Raw genomic sequence first — 15417 nt, forward strand, 5'->3', positions numbered from 1 at the left:
ACCCCACCTTACCTTATTATACTGGCTAGTCCAACCCTCCACCTACCTTATTATACGGCTAGTCCAACCCCCACTCACCTTATTTATATGGCTAGTCCAACCGACACCTTATTGCTCACCCACCTACCTTAATTATACTGGCTAGTCCAACCCCCACCTACTACTCTAGTCAACGCCCTACCTAATAACTGGCTTAGTCCATCCCCACACCTACCTATTATACTGGAGTCAACCCCCACCTACCTTATTATAGCTGGCGTAGTCCATCCCCTACCTACCTTATATTACTGGCTAGTCACACCCCACCTACCTATTAATACTGGCTAGTCTCAACGCCCCACCTACCTTATTGATACTGGCTAGTCCAACCCCTTACCTACCTAGTCCTAATTATACTGGCTAGTCCAACCCCACCACCTTATTATACTGGCTAGTCCAACCCCCACCTACCTATTATACTGGCTAGTCAACCCCCACCTACCTTATATACTGCGTAGTCCAACCCCCACCTACCTTATTATACTGGCTAGTCCAACCCCCACTACCTTATTATACTGGCTAGTCCACCTCACCTACCTTATTATACTGGCTAGTCCAACCCCACCTACCTTATTATACTGGCTAGTCCAACCCCCCCTACCTTATTATAGCTGGCTAGTCCAACCCCACCTACCTAATTATACTGGCTAGTCCAACCCCACTTTGACCTTATTATATACTGGCTAGTCAACCCCACACCTTATTATACTGGCTAGCCAAACCCCACCTACCTTATTATACTGGCTAGTCAACCCCACCGACCTTAGTTATACTGCTAGTCCAACCCCACCGACCTTATTATACTGGCTAGTCAACCCCACCTACCTTATTATACTGGCTAGTCCAACCCCCACCTACCTTATTAATACTGGCTAGTCCAACCCCACCTACCTTAATATCTGGCTAGTCCAACCCCCACCTACCTTATTATACTGCTAGTCCAACCCTCACTACCTATTATACTGCTAGTCAACCCCCACCTACCTTATTATACTGGCTAGTCCAACCCTTACCTAACCTTATTATACTGGCTAGTCCAACCCACCTACTATTATACTGGCTAGTCCAACCCCACCACTTATTATACTGGCTAGTCCAACCCCCACCTACCTTATATACTGGCTAGTCCAACCCCCACCTACCTTATATACTGGCTAGTCCACCCCCACCTACCTTATTATACGTGGCTGTCCAACCCCCCCTACCTTTTATATCTGTTGCCTAGTCCAACCCCCACCACCTTATTATACTAGGGTAGTTCCAAACGACCACCTACCTTAATTATTACTTGTAGTCCAAAACCCCCACCTACTTATTATATGGCTAGTCCCAACCCCACACTCTATTATACTGGCTAGTCCAACCCCCACCTACTTATTATTACTGGTAGTCCCAACCCCCACCCCTTACTATACTGGCTGTCTGGTCAGCAAGCAGTGATATGTTCCAGGTGGTTTCCAAGTGTAGCTGGAGGAGTTGACTGCATGAAAAAGTGTATTTACGGGTTAACACTGGAGTGCACAGTCCAAAAATCTCTGCACACATCCCGTACATATCCGATAACAGACCACTTGTGTGTGTGGACATTTACAGACATGTATATGTAATCGGAGATGTATGGGACAATGGTAGACCTGTAAATGTGCCTTTTCATGCAGTGTGTATAAAAGTCTGGGATAAACAAACAGAAGAGGTGAGGAACCAGGGAAAGGGGTTTGTCCCAACCATTCCCATGTACATAAATACATGTAAATATTACCCTAAGAATACAAAACACTTTAGAGGGTCAAAACAGGGGGGGAAGTAAATAAACTTTAAAACATTCTCACTGCTTTTGTGTTTCTTTAATGGTGTTTCTTTCAAATCGAATGACATGTGAGGAGTTTTTGTGTTACAATCAAAGACAGAACAAACAACACGAGAAAGGCACCTCAAAATATAGTCGTGTTGCGTTGTAAAGCTTTGTCCCCATGCACAATGGGGACAGGAGAGCACTTGTAACCATGAAGAGGCTGCTAAATCATTGATATCAGAGATGACATGAAATAAATCACAATAGTCACATCAGCACGACATTATGTATATGTATAGGTAAGAAATGACCACATAGAAGAGATGAACAATTTCATCTATTAAGCAAAATATTTGCAGGGCTTTAAAAATATATATATGTGATTCTTGTGATGTTAATGCAAAGTGCAGTATTTTAAACTTAATGGAATCAAGGTCCATGCTGAGTATATGTCAGGATACCATTATGTTCGGTAACATCTCCACACATCTGCAATGTCAAAACGTCATCCTCAGTCTGTGTGATTGACAGGAGAGATAATCAGAGGAGCAGAGTTTATCCCCAAAATTAGCACAAGGTCCTAAGTATGGATATAGTTTCTTAGCGAAGGCGCAGTCAGTGAAAGAATAGATGTGAGACCTGGCCTCTACATCATAAAAGGAGACCTGACCCTCCTCATAATCCACAAACACCCCCACCTTCTGGGGCTTCTCTCTCAGGGGGAGCAGGACAGGTGGGGAGGTACAGGCTAGGTACTTATACCTCTCCCTCAGTGCCACAGTCCAGTATTCATCCTTAGGGCTCAKTGTGATATTTCCCTTCCTGTTGATGGACTCTCTGGCCACTCCTAAATCCCACTTAGTCTTTCCCTTAACAGTCACCTCATAGTAAAATCTTCCTGAGGAGACACATTTATTTCCAAGGACACAGGGACAGGTGGAAAACCTTTTTGGGTTGTCAAGGAGCTCTTGATGTTTCTGTTGATATCTAATTTGTTTCCCACTTGTAGACAGGATGATATAGGGGTTTGCCGTATCAGGGTCCAGAGTCACATCCACTGCACTGCACCCTCTTCAATGACTTTATCCATCTCTTTATTCAGTGTCTCCTCCAGTTGGGACACAACTCTCCTCCCAGTTCCCACATACAGATCACTGTGAACACTGATCTTAGACCAGTCCTTGGTGGGTGGAAGGGTGCAGAGATGGGAAGCTCTGGAGGAGGTGGTCCTCAGTGTGTGAGAGCTGCTCCTCTGTAGCTCATTCATTTCCTGCTCCAGCTCTTTAATGAGCCCTTCAGCCTGCCTCTCTGCTTTTTTATGCTTCTCTTTGACCACCTCAATGAGCTCAGCCTGACTTCTCTCAATGGAGTGCACCAGAGCAGTGAATACCTGCACACTGTCTAATATCTTTCTCTCTGCAACTCTCTTGCTGAGCTCTACAGAGTGTTTGATCCCCTTAACCTTTCTAGATCTTGCATGCATCATCTGCTGTACTTCTGCCATCACCTTCCCCAGTTCAGCCATCTTCTCTCCATACTCTTCCTCTTGAGGGACTGTGTTGTGAGTCTTGTGGTCTGCCTCAGTGCAGGTCTGACACACACACACACACACACACACACACACACAACACACACACCCACACACAACACACCACACACACACACACACACATCTGATCACTCCTACAGAACAGCTCCAGGAGTCTGTCATGCTTCTTACACATCCTGTCTACCAGGTTCTCCACAGTGTTGATCAGCTTGTGTCTCTTTAAGGCTGCGATTCTCTGATGAGGCTCCAGATGAGTCTCACAGTAAGAGGTCTGACACACTAGGCAGGACTTCAGGGCCTTGAGCTTCATCTCATCCCAGTGCAGATGTCACAGCAGACTTCTCCAGATTTGGCAGGGAGTTGGTCAGAGCTGCTGGTGGCTTTCACTTGAACTGATTTCCTGAACTGAGCAGCCATCTCAGAAATKATTGTATTGATGAACAGATCTGGTCTCCTATAAAATGTTTTTTTTTTTTTACACACGGGACACTGGCACATCATTGCTATCCCAGTACTTCCTGATACAGGCCATGCAGAAGTTGTGTCCACATTGAATAGAGACCGGCTCAGTGAACACATCCAGACAGATAGAACACAGGAACTGCTCTTCAGACAGGAGACTGCTGGAGGTGGCCATATCTAGACAGAGACCAAGGTAAAACCATAAAACATTTCTTGGAATCAGTCAGCTCTTGATAGTTAACTTTGGCCTACTGTAGCACAGAAAAAAAGGAGAATACACTTACATTTAGAGCTGATCTTCACATGTCCATGTTAATCTCTCTACYCACCCGCRTGTGTTTGTGGATACGATGTGTTGTTCTTTCGGTTAGTGCGGTTAAAAGAGGTCCAAAGAAATAGGAGACTGAATTTCACTAACAGTTTTCGAAAGATCTGGGGAGTTTGGTCTCATGCACAACTTACTGTGTGTTTTAGCTTCACTTCAGAGAAATGACATTGAAAACACACTTCTTTCTTGGAACAATTAACTACACACAACCCAAGAGCACTCACTTGAACAACCCTTATAGCCCTATTCTGATTGGACCATTTCGTTTTGCATGGCCCCGGGTGGGTGGAGAATTCACTTAAGGACCAATGAAATGGTCTGAAATATGCAAACTCCACCGACCCGGGACACCGGGCCATGCAAAACGAACCGGGCCAGGCATTGAACTGCAGACTTCTCATCAAACACGTATCTCTAGACCACATGTCCTCTCCAGACCACATGTCCCTGAACTGTGGATTCTCTCCTTGTGAACATGGGAGAGACACTCCCAAAACCAGGAGTGGTGTGTTGTTGTGAAGCTCATTTGTGCTGGTTAGTCATGCATAACGGGGACAGGAGAGCACTTGTAACCATGAAGAGCCTGCTTAATCATTGATGTTCATCAAGACCGGAGTGTCCGCATTGATATGCACACAGCATCCCAGATCAAAGAGGAGGTGTGTCGCAACATCTGCTTACCAGTGATAAACTACCACTAACCAACATGCACCCGTCAGGAAGAGAGGCAGGCGCTCATTAGATGCAGTTAGTATTGCTCTCCTGATGGAACTGTCTACAATCTGTTGTGATAAGATGGGAGGCAACCACTAAAGAAATATTCATTAATGGACATATCTGTTTCTGGCATGATGGTACACATTCCTTAAACCTGAAAGGTAATCYACTCTGTAAAGGAATTCTCAGGGGACATGCTGAAGATGGTTCAGGTCTCTATGGTTCCATGATATGGTGAAGTTGTCCGACAGCATCCAACCACGACTTTTCACAGGAGTTTTATTWGGAGGCGACAGGCAGCTTGCTGGTGGCCTGTCAGGTAGGTTAGTGCTATCCGGGGTTCCTTGGGACATCCCTACCCTGAACTTAACCATAATTCTTACCTAACCCGTTCCTTGACCATTTTCAACGTTAACTTCAACGGAGTAGGGACGTCCCAAGGATCCCGGATAACAAGGACCACGCGTCAGGTAGGAGGAATCCGTTAAACCGTTTGAAAGTGATGCCAACATATCAGCCTTCCTTCTCCCAGACAGAAAGAACATACAGACAGACACACAACACCACCAGTGGTATAAAACTGTCATTACAGTGATTTATTATAATGAACCATGAAAATAGCCAACCAGTGCAGTGTTTGAGTCTCTCTCCTCTGCACAAACATACTCACTCACACACACACACATAATAATAAAGACTACACTGAATAGTCCAGAGAGGAAAAACTAAATAAAAAGTGCTATTGTCACAGAAACATTCATCTTTGCCAAGAAGAGCGCTCGTATTTACAACCAGATTCCAAAATGGGATGGGAGCCAATTGTACAAGCATAGGAAAGAAAAGAAGCAAATATATACAACCTGTTTCCGGAGAAAGCTGGAGTAACCACCTATACATTAAATTACAATTTCTACAAATAACCATTGATATTCAAAAATAAACCGCTAACGTCCTACCTACGGGTGAGACCTCACTCTGGCTACCTCAGAAGACTACTGCACTCGTTTCACGCTATCACTCTTACTTTCTATCACTTCCCTTTCTCCCACTGACACACAGGAGACAGACACACACATACAGTCCATACACCTCCTCACACACACACACACACACACACACACACACACACACACGAGTGCAGCCTCCTGGGGCATTGAAGCGGGCTCCCAGAACAGCATTTTCTGAATCACTGCAGCGGTGCACAGATATTTGTTACACAGAGGAATAAAAATAATAACTCTGTATTTTTTCTCTATACAAAAAGCTTTCTGTTTGCTATAATGAGCCACTAGATAAAACGAATAAACGGTGTAGAAGAGCAGACAATAGACAAAGAGAAGAAGAAGTGAAAGGCGGACTAAATGACGAAGGGGGGTGGAGGCTGGAATGTACATTGATACAGAAAGTGCGGGACCGTACAATAGAAGTCCAAAACAGACAGAGACGGTCAGGCGGATAGGCACTCTCTCCGCCACAGGAGGGAAATTCAAAAGAAAACGGAGGGAGGGACGTCGGAGAGAGAAAGAGTGGGATGAGCACCGGGGGAATCATCCATCTTCATTTCAGACACAAAGTCTCTTAATAAGATTGTTTCACAGTCCTTGTTTTCAGTTTGTCCTTTAAAAAGCACCCCTTTATCCCACCTTCTCCTGTTTTTCCATTGGCCATGTGTTCAGGTACATAGAAAATATTTACAGCTTTTGTTGCTTGTTGTGTTCCGCGGTCTGTCGTCAAGCTCCTCTCAGAGTGAGTTCACAGGGGCTGGCGGGGCCAAGGGGGAGGCCTGCATGGAGGCGGTCGTGCCCACCCCGTGCCCAGGTACCCAGCTGTTGTGAAGGGGGCCCCCACGTGTTCCGCTGCGGCACTGAGTGGCGTGAGGCACGGCCTGGGCCGGCTGAGTCTGCTGCTGGGGAGGGGAGGAGGGGGGCAGTCCAGTTCTGCTGGTGGGACGGGGGGTTAGGTGGAGGGGGCACATGAGGGGTAGTGTGCCGTTGCAATTCAGCGGGTTGCGAAAGCCCCCCAAGTTCTGAAAGTGGGTGAGGGGCCTGCACTTTGCATGGGGACACTGTGAGGAGGCCAGAGAGGGGGGGGAGTGAGGAAGGTAAGAGGCAGGCCCTGGTTGAGTGACAGGAGGGTCTGGACCCACCAGGGCTGCTGCAGCTGGTGTCTGGCCCTGTGGGAGGGGCGGAGGGGAGGGAGGGAGACTGGTTGGCCCGGATGTGTCACGTTGCGATGGTGGAGGCGGCAGGGAAATTTGGTGTACGTTTCCTCGCGGGCGGGTGTAGGGACCGCGCAGTCTGGGCCTTTGGGGCTCTGGATGGGTGAGGGGGATGGGCCGGCCACGCTGCGAGGTGCGTCCGGTAGTAGGATCGGGTTTTGGCCTTGTCGATCGGTGGGACATAGGACTGGCGAGGTGAGGCGGGGGATTGAATCGTGTGATGTAGGTACTGCCGCGGGGCGGCTGTGGTCAGGAGGAGCTGGTGCTGCTGGACAGGAGGAGGCTGCAGGTTAACGTGCAGCAGGCCGCGGCCGCCCAGTGTTGTGGTGGGGGGGGGGGGAGGGAGTGGGTAGAGCTCTGGTAGTGCAGGGCGTGGTGAGGAAGAGTCTGCAGGAGGGCTGGGCTCCAGGGGAATGGGACGTCACGGCAGGCTTGAACCCAGGAAGGATCCCACGCGGGGGCTGACTGGCTGGGGAAGTAGCGGCTGAGGCTGGAGGTGCTGGTGGAGGAGGGGAGCGGAGCGGACTGTGGGCTGACTGGAGAAGGGGGCAGCCCTGGTGAGCCTGTGGCTGGACTGAGGAGAGCAAAAGAGGAAGGCCCTCTGGCTGCGGTAAGGGAGCCCTGGCTGGGGGTTGGGGGGTAAGTGAGGTAGCCCGCTGGATGGAAGGTGTGGCGAGGGAGGGGGCAGCAGGTGCAGCTTGGTGGGGTCAGGGCTGTCTTGGGTACGGCAGGCTTGCTGGGCTGCTGTGGGGGGCCTGGGAGGGGGTCCGAGGCCGGCTGTCATCTCCTCCTCCTTCACTGGCGGACTGCCAGGCTGGGACGGGCTGCTGGGGCCAGGAGAACACGCTAGGGAGGAGAGAGAGACTGAGCGAGGGAACGGGTAAGTCATGAACAATAACAGCCTACATCAGGGGTAGGCAACTACATTCAGCCGTGGGAGGATCTTGTTGGAACGAATGGTGGGGCGCACACTTCAAACTGACTACAAAAAGAGATTGTATTTGAAAATAACAATCATGTCATACCTTGATTACATTGAGACACTCACACTCTTTTCTTTGTGGGAATACTTGAGAACAGATTGAATTAAACACATTTTTTCAGAATTTTACAAACCAAAACTAAAATCAAAACATTGATGTTTTTGGGCCTGTTCCGACCCTGGCCTAAACTATAGGCTGTGTGATGGCTGTGTTTGGCAGCAGCATGTACTTCACATACTGTTGGAGCCAGAAAGCAGAATGTTTCTTACCGTGTGGGTTGGGGTCCTCTGCAGGCTAGGAGATGAACAATCTCTGACTGGGGCCTCACTGCCCTCGGTCTCTCCATCTGAAACAAGCACACATTATTACAATTAAACTATCATCAGTAAAGAAGTTATGTCCAAGGTGGTGTGTGTGTGTGTGTGTACCTTTGTCTTTGCTGTGGTCACTAAGCGACAGGCTCTGGTAGCCACGCTCTCTTGCCTGCTCCACCGAGGTGGACGAGTCCACTGTCCCTCTCCCTCCCTCTCTCTCCCCTCGACGGGGGCTCTGTGTCCTCCTGGGCTGGGGGGTATTTGAGCTCAGGCGGGTGGGGGCCACTGCAAGCAGGGCCACTGGAGCTTGGGCTGGAGCAGGCGGAGCCAGGGTGGAGGCTCTGGGTGGTCTCCATGGGCAAGAGGAACATCTCCACCAGGGTAGGTGTTGTAGAGACAGCGAGCCGCATTCCATTTTGGAGCCGCTGCGCCCGCGCCTCACGCTGACGTTTCCTGTACTCCAGCAAAGACACCTGGAAAACACATGACATCACACGAAAACAGACATACCTTTATCAGTCCAGGAACCGTAACACAGCGTGAATGGGCAGGCTGAATAAGAATATGCAACTCACCTTCTTCTTCTGTGGGGATTCTGTCCTGACCCTCCCTCTCCGGTGCTGTCTCCACTAGTGAACGAGAGAAGGCCAGGGTTCCCCCCTCCTCAGGCAGGGGTAAAGAGAGACCCTGCAGCCTCTGTGAAGGGTCCTGCTGCCAAGGTACTGGTTCACTGCCACAACACCAGCCAGCCACAGCCACAGCCACGCTCAGGCCTGAAGGCCAAGATGGGCTCCAGGGTGTGTGAGGGGTAAGGTCCCTCAGGTTAGAGTTGATGGGAGAAGGACAGACCCCCTGGCCCTGACAGACCCACTCTCTCTGGACTCTTCATCCAGGGGGAGGAGGGAGGAAGAGGCTGGTCTGTGGGGAGGAGGGGCCTCGGCTTGCCTCGGCCCCTGTCTCTGGCCCCTCCTCTCCCACACAGTCCTGGGACTCGGCGGTGGGGGCTGGGGGCTCTGGGGGCGCTGGTCTTGGCTCGTGGGGGGCAACACATCCAGACTGGGAGCCCTGACCACTACACAGGGGGAGGAGAGCAGCGAAGGTGGCCACTCAGCCTCTTGGGGCTGGTCTGCGACTGCCCTCGGTGAGCTGTCCAGGGAAGACTCGCTCTGTGGACACAGGAACAGAGATATTAACACATCGTTCACTTCCCCTCATGAGTGTGTGTGTGTTTGTAGGTGAGAGTGTGTGTCTTACTTCCTGCGGGCACTAGGTTGTGTGTGGGGGTTCTAGGTAGAGCTCGGGCTCGGCCCTCCGTACGGGTTGATGCGGGAGGCGGCGTGGCCAGCAGCAGGGTGTACCGTCTCTGATAGGTCGGCCCGGTTGTGCGTGGCGCAGGGAGAGCCGTAGGGGGTGGAGCTCTCTGACATGCAGGCGTCCAGCGGACACAGACCCAGGCGCCGCTTCTTCAGAGGAGTGGGCAACTCTATCAACACACACACACAGAGAAGGAAGGAAGGTTACTCACATGCAAAGAAACAGACAAGTCTTGCATACAAGACTTATGTCCTTCTAGTGATGAGAAACACATTCCTGAGTCCTCACCAGAGTCCTTCACCTGGTAAGGTGCAGCTCCTTGTAGGGGAGGGGGCTGTCAGAGTCCCCGTTGATAGGGGGGCTGAGAGGGCCCTCACTAGGCATGACCAGGCTGGGCCGGCCGCTGCTGGGTGGAGGGGTGGTGGTCTCCTCCTCTAGAGCCTGCTTCAGCCAGCGCTGTGGGAGAAGGACAGGGAGGGAGAGGACTTAAGACATGTCAACCACAAACACAAATACGTTACTGATCTCCAAGGCAGCATACATCTTTAGAAAACCTAGTCTCTGTTACTGACAAAATCCGGTTAACCCCGCATACTGTCCCTTTGCCAGTTAACCACTGTCAGTCTTCCCTCTGCCGGTTTAACCACTGTCAGTATTCCCTCTCGCCGTAACACTGCAGTCGGTTTTTTCTACCCTGCAGCTATACCTGACAGCCACACTCTCCCATTCCCCTGCGAGGTGGTGAACAACAACCTTCTTGCAGGAGCCTGAGGTGCGGTGGCGTGTCGGGCAAGCTCGCGGGAACGCCGTCGGTGCGGCACCCGGGGTGGTGGGGCTGCGGTTGGCCAGGTAAGGGCAGGAGAAGCGACGTAGTGTTTGGGCGTGCTGTAGAGACGTGCGGGCTTGGGAGCCCATGCGGGGCAGGGCATTGAGCGTGGCCAGCACCTCGGGTCGCTGCTGATCCTCAGGGGCCCTCTCCGGCGCGGCTCTGGGTGTCCGCAATGATCGTTCCCTGCTTTCGACGCACCACTCACTCACAAGTGCTTCGTGAGCGAGACAAAGAGAGAGAGAGCTTTAGTCAGAAGCACACTCATTAATTATATGTATTGAGTGGACATTTCACTAGAAAGAATAGAACGTTCCTATAGTCTAAATAGAATAGGATGGAGTCGTGTTTAGGCGTTGTTGAGCACCCTGAGCAGTGGCAATGAGAGTACCTTTTTGAGTTTTGGGGTACTCTCTGCCCGGAGCGGTTTCTGTCAGGGGCCGGGGAGCCACGTAAGGGGGCTGGTTGTCGGGGGCATGGGAGGAGAAGGCCTTTCTGGTTCGGGCGTTCCTGGAGGCCTCTACGCGTGGGCTACCATTGGCCAGGGGGTCCAGGAGTTCCCGGTGCGAACCGGAGTATGTCAGAGGCAGGTGCTTGATTGGGCGCGCTCGCCGCCGCTGCTGCCCGAATGTGGGTGCGCTCGCGAGAAGCTCCTTCCTTGACTTGCTGGCCCGCAGCTTGGCCGGCGGGCTTGTTGAGACCGGCTCCTCCTTCACCTCTAGCAAAGGGGCTGGGAGACAGGGTTAGGATAGAGTACAGTAGCAATGTTGGATGGTTTTATAGGTCCACCTTCAGCAACCCTTCAAGACATAAATCTATATGACAACATCCTCTTTTAATACTACGACCTGGTGACAAATGTGTAGAGTGAGCATAAAGAACATTGGTGAGGTCAACTATCACTTACCGTCATGATATAAGCGGAGACTGCCAGTGTCGGCCTCGGGGGGCAGGGGCTCCTCCTTGATGACCCCTTCTGCTTGGTTGCCAATCTTCTCCAAGGGCCTGCTCCCGCCTCTTCTCCCCTTCTCCATGCGGGCCAAAAGGCCTGCAGGATGCTTCCATCTTCCTCTCTTCACGGGTCTGTAGAGAGAGAGACAGAGTTGAGTAAGCTTAGTCCACGTGGCTTAGTCTTGCCCTGGGCCTAGAGGGGAGGTTATTCGCAAACAGGGGGTGCAGGACGGCAAGAGGCAGTCTGATAGCTGTAGCTGGCAGAGAAAAAAAAACTGCGGCGGCGCAGAACCTGACATAGAAAAAGGACCAACATTTCCCTCCAGTGAGAGGAAAAAGACTATGGAGATTGAACAAGTAAAAACCCTGTTGATGTGAGAGACCAAACTAACTGGAATGGCATTTCGGAGGTTTGAAACGTAACATTAGCCCTTACCAAACCATTCAGGGTGTGTGGTTTATAACACCACGGCTGCCTCCACCAGACTAGTTTTACCACCCCCAGTAGCAGAGACACACTGGGGTCTGCCACAGGGCCGGTCAGTGGAGAGAAGATGGAGGTGGTGGGGGGGTTAGTATGTTTGTCAGTTAGTGGGGTCCCCTATGAGGTGGAGGGGAAGGCAGGCAGGCGGGGGTATGTTTGGGGGTGGGTGGGGGTTGGTGCGTCAGGTTTACCTCCGGTTTACTCAGTCCCAGACAGCTGGAGGCCCCCACGCCTTGCAGATGGGACTCCTCCGCTGGGCTGGCCTGAATGGTTTACAGAGAGACAGCCTGGTTTAGAAGACAAGAGGCCCGGCCCCCCCCAATAACACACATAGAACATACACACACCACCACGGTTCCCCACTCTAGGGGCTTCAGTGTGTCGCCGACCCTCAGGGATCCTCTGAGACAGGTGGGGGTGTGGAGAGGTGACCTGGCCACTACAAGGTTATGAAGGAGGGGAGAGAAGAGGGGCAGATAGGCATAAGGCAGCCATTCTCCCTGTAGACACATGTCCAGTCAGGGCTTCTTCACCWTGTCTGCTTACACCAGCATATCCAGTAGGAAGACTTTATTTGGGCTGAATGAATGAACAGTGATTTCAACACAACCCACCACCACTGGAGCTCAGCCACATGTTCACCACCTCACCACAGTGTCATTAACCACATACTGAACCCACGACACATGGAAAGAAAACGAAGACATTAGCAACCAACCCAATCACCAACTTTCACCAAGGTTGATGACAAGCAACTACATACCATCTGCAACACCCAAAACCGGACCWTAGTGCAACCAACATTAACTGTGTGTTCCATGCCGTGCCTGTATCCCTGGCACCAAACCGGATCTTTAACATGAGTGTGGGAGACATACCATGCCTAACACACACAGACATCACCAGTGTTAAGAGCCCATGCAGACAGGGCATTGTTGTGGATGCGTGGTTGAACACCATACATACACCAGACCAGAGGGTGACTGTTACGTCAGAGGACGACAGTRAATCCAGAAGCTCTTTCTTCCACAGTAGAGGGGGGTTCCTCCTCCTGGACCAGCTTGCAGCTTCCCCTGGAGGGAGGCAGGCTATTGGATGTCCCAGACTCAATAAGGCCATGGCAACAGAGAAGTCGCGCCCAGCTCACCCTCACCCCCTTCTCTCTCGCTCAGGGCTATTTAGCAGAGAGAGAGCCAGTCCATTGGCCAGAACGATGAGTCAGCGCTTTACRCCTTGGGCCTCGTCGTGTGAAAGGGAGCTGACAGCAGGGTAATTTCCAGAGTGTGTGTGTGTGTGTGTATATGACAGAGGCAGAGCGTGCCAGAGTGTGTGAGCCCAACTCTAGGTCACCAGAGCTCGTTAGCAGGGGAGAGGAGATTAATTGGTCATTTCAAAACAGTTGGCCAATTCTGTACGTGAGGCTCATACTCAGACACACAGGGAGAATTCCAGTACTTACGTGTGTTGAGGCTAGGGCTCTTATTAACTCAGCTAATTAGAGAGGAGGAGGAGGGGGTAGKGGGGCCTGTGGCTCTGGAGGGCCCAGAATGGTGCAATGTGTGATTGTTTAGCAAATTAACTCTTAAATGAGGAAAATAACCCATGTATAATGATGACCAAAACACAGAGCCTCAGTGTTTGAGGGCTCTGCCAGAGGAAGTGAGTGAGCGACAGAGAGCGGGGGGGACCCCGCGGGCTAGACTACACAGCAACAGGATGAGGCAGAGACAGCAGAAGCAGGGAAAGGTGAGGGGGGTTGTGGGGAAACCACCACCACACAAACCACGGACCCATTACACAGCAAGGAATAACCACAAGGCGGGGCTGGTGGTTCCTATATGAGGGATGGTGGGGGGGAGGGAGAGGGGGGGGGGGGGTTATGGGCTGCACACAGCAGGGCGCGCTGCAGCCCTGGCTCACGGAACTTACCATCTTCCTCTTTCTCTCTGCAATGGTCTCCTCTGACTCCATCTCTACTTCACTGCTAACGGAGTTATCAGGCTGGTCTTCTACACCCTCTAACTCTGTAGGATCCTGTTAGAGGGGGAGAGGTGCTTTATCATGGCACTGACCAACCACAGGCAGTCTGGCTACAGACTAGAGGGTCTAGAGCAGTGAGGTGGTAGGTGGGTAGGGGGGGGAGAGTGACAGTTGGGGGCACTGACTGGGGACGTGGTGGGTTTGTCTGTCCACAAACTTGCTCAGAGCTTGTATTCGGTCCTAGGCAGTCAGAATAACATTGAAACGCAATCACCGCAATCGTACCCCTTATCAAAGAAGAGCGAGAGACCAGGCTCACTTCTGTAGTGCCTTGTGATACATTGTTTTGAGCCCACTCCCAACAACTACCATGTAACCAACAACTACCCGGTCATATGTCAAGTTGTGGCTCGTGGTCACACAAAGGTCTGTTTGTGCACAATGACAGATGTGGACAGCTTCCCTATTCAGCGCGTTCAGTTCATGGTTTGTGCGTGTTGTTCCGATAGAGATGCCTCGCACTTCATCTCTGACGTCAGAGCCTCTCTTCACCGTTCCTCATTCTAGACCAGGCCTGGGAAACTCCAGTCCTCGGGGGCCTGATTGGTGTCACACCTTTTCCCCATCCCTAGCAAACACACCTGATTTAAACTAATTCCATTCTAAACTGAAGATCATGATTAGGTGATTATTGGAGTCAGGTGTGTTAGCTGGGGAAAGACACCAATCAGGCCCCAGAGGACTGGAGTTGCCCAGGCCTGTTGTAGACCATACATCAGTCTAACCAGTCTCCATAAACCATGCTTCTGTGTGCTTCCCTCAGATCAGTCCTTAAAAATCACTCATCGTGGGAACTACCAGTCCCTACCACAGAAGCAACATGCTTGCCGATAAGACCTATGGCCTGGGTCGGGGTTATTAGACAACGCAACAAAATGTTTTGCAATGGAATAGGAAAACAGACATTTCTTATTGGACAGCTTCAGATTGTACCTCTCAGTTTCACTGAGCGTTTCTCTCTGCGTGTAACACTGAGTAGAGGGATGCCTAGTAGTGCGTTCAGGAGCTCCTGCAGCAGGGAGGACACAGCGTGATAGCATGTCTCATCTGCCACTAGAGGGCTAGACACGGCATGGTGAGAGAGATGGCTGGGTGCAGGATTGGGCTTTGGGCCAGGGAGAGGGAGAGGGGGAACCAAGATGGATGATAGAGGAAATAAAACAGAAATGCAGCAAATATAACAGAAACATTGAAAAATGGCTACACGCATGGACATTGGACGCTAACTAAATGGAAAACAAGCTAAATATGATAACAAAGGTCTTTATGGGGAAATCYTGAACAGAGAGAGTGATGGAGAAATGCCAATCAATGAGTCTGGTTCACCAGGACATGCTGACATTTCTCCTTACTGCCATCCAATTTTAAGTCTTCATTTAGATGGAGGACGGGGGGGAGCG

General features: G+C 51.0%; 1 long non-coding RNA gene and 2 pseudogenes across 1 annotated transcript; all 3 read right to left on the minus strand.

Annotated features, from left to right (window-relative positions):
• Positions 1–1883: 1883 nt before the first annotated feature.
• Positions 1884–4428, minus strand: LOC139027502 (E3 ubiquitin-protein ligase TRIM39-like; annotated as a pseudogene).
• A 1029-nt stretch (positions 4429–5457) lies between these two features.
• On the minus strand, positions 5458–6808 carry LOC139027503 (uncharacterized). Its single transcript, XR_011479602.1, has 2 exons — positions 6009–6808; positions 5458–5976 (listed from the first exon to the last, which is right to left on the minus strand). It is a non-coding gene; the product is annotated as an uncharacterized lncRNA (long non-coding RNA).
• A 301-nt stretch (positions 6809–7109) lies between these two features.
• Positions 7110–14011, minus strand: LOC112081018 (inactive histone-lysine N-methyltransferase 2E-like; annotated as a pseudogene).
• Positions 14012–15417: the final 1406 nt, after the last annotated feature.

This window comes from Salvelinus sp. IW2-2015, unplaced genomic scaffold, assembly GCF_002910315.2.
Source record: "Salvelinus sp. IW2-2015 unplaced genomic scaffold, ASM291031v2 Un_scaffold16659, whole genome shotgun sequence".
Classification (NCBI taxonomy): domain Eukaryota; kingdom Metazoa; phylum Chordata; class Actinopteri; order Salmoniformes; family Salmonidae; genus Salvelinus; species Salvelinus sp. IW2-2015.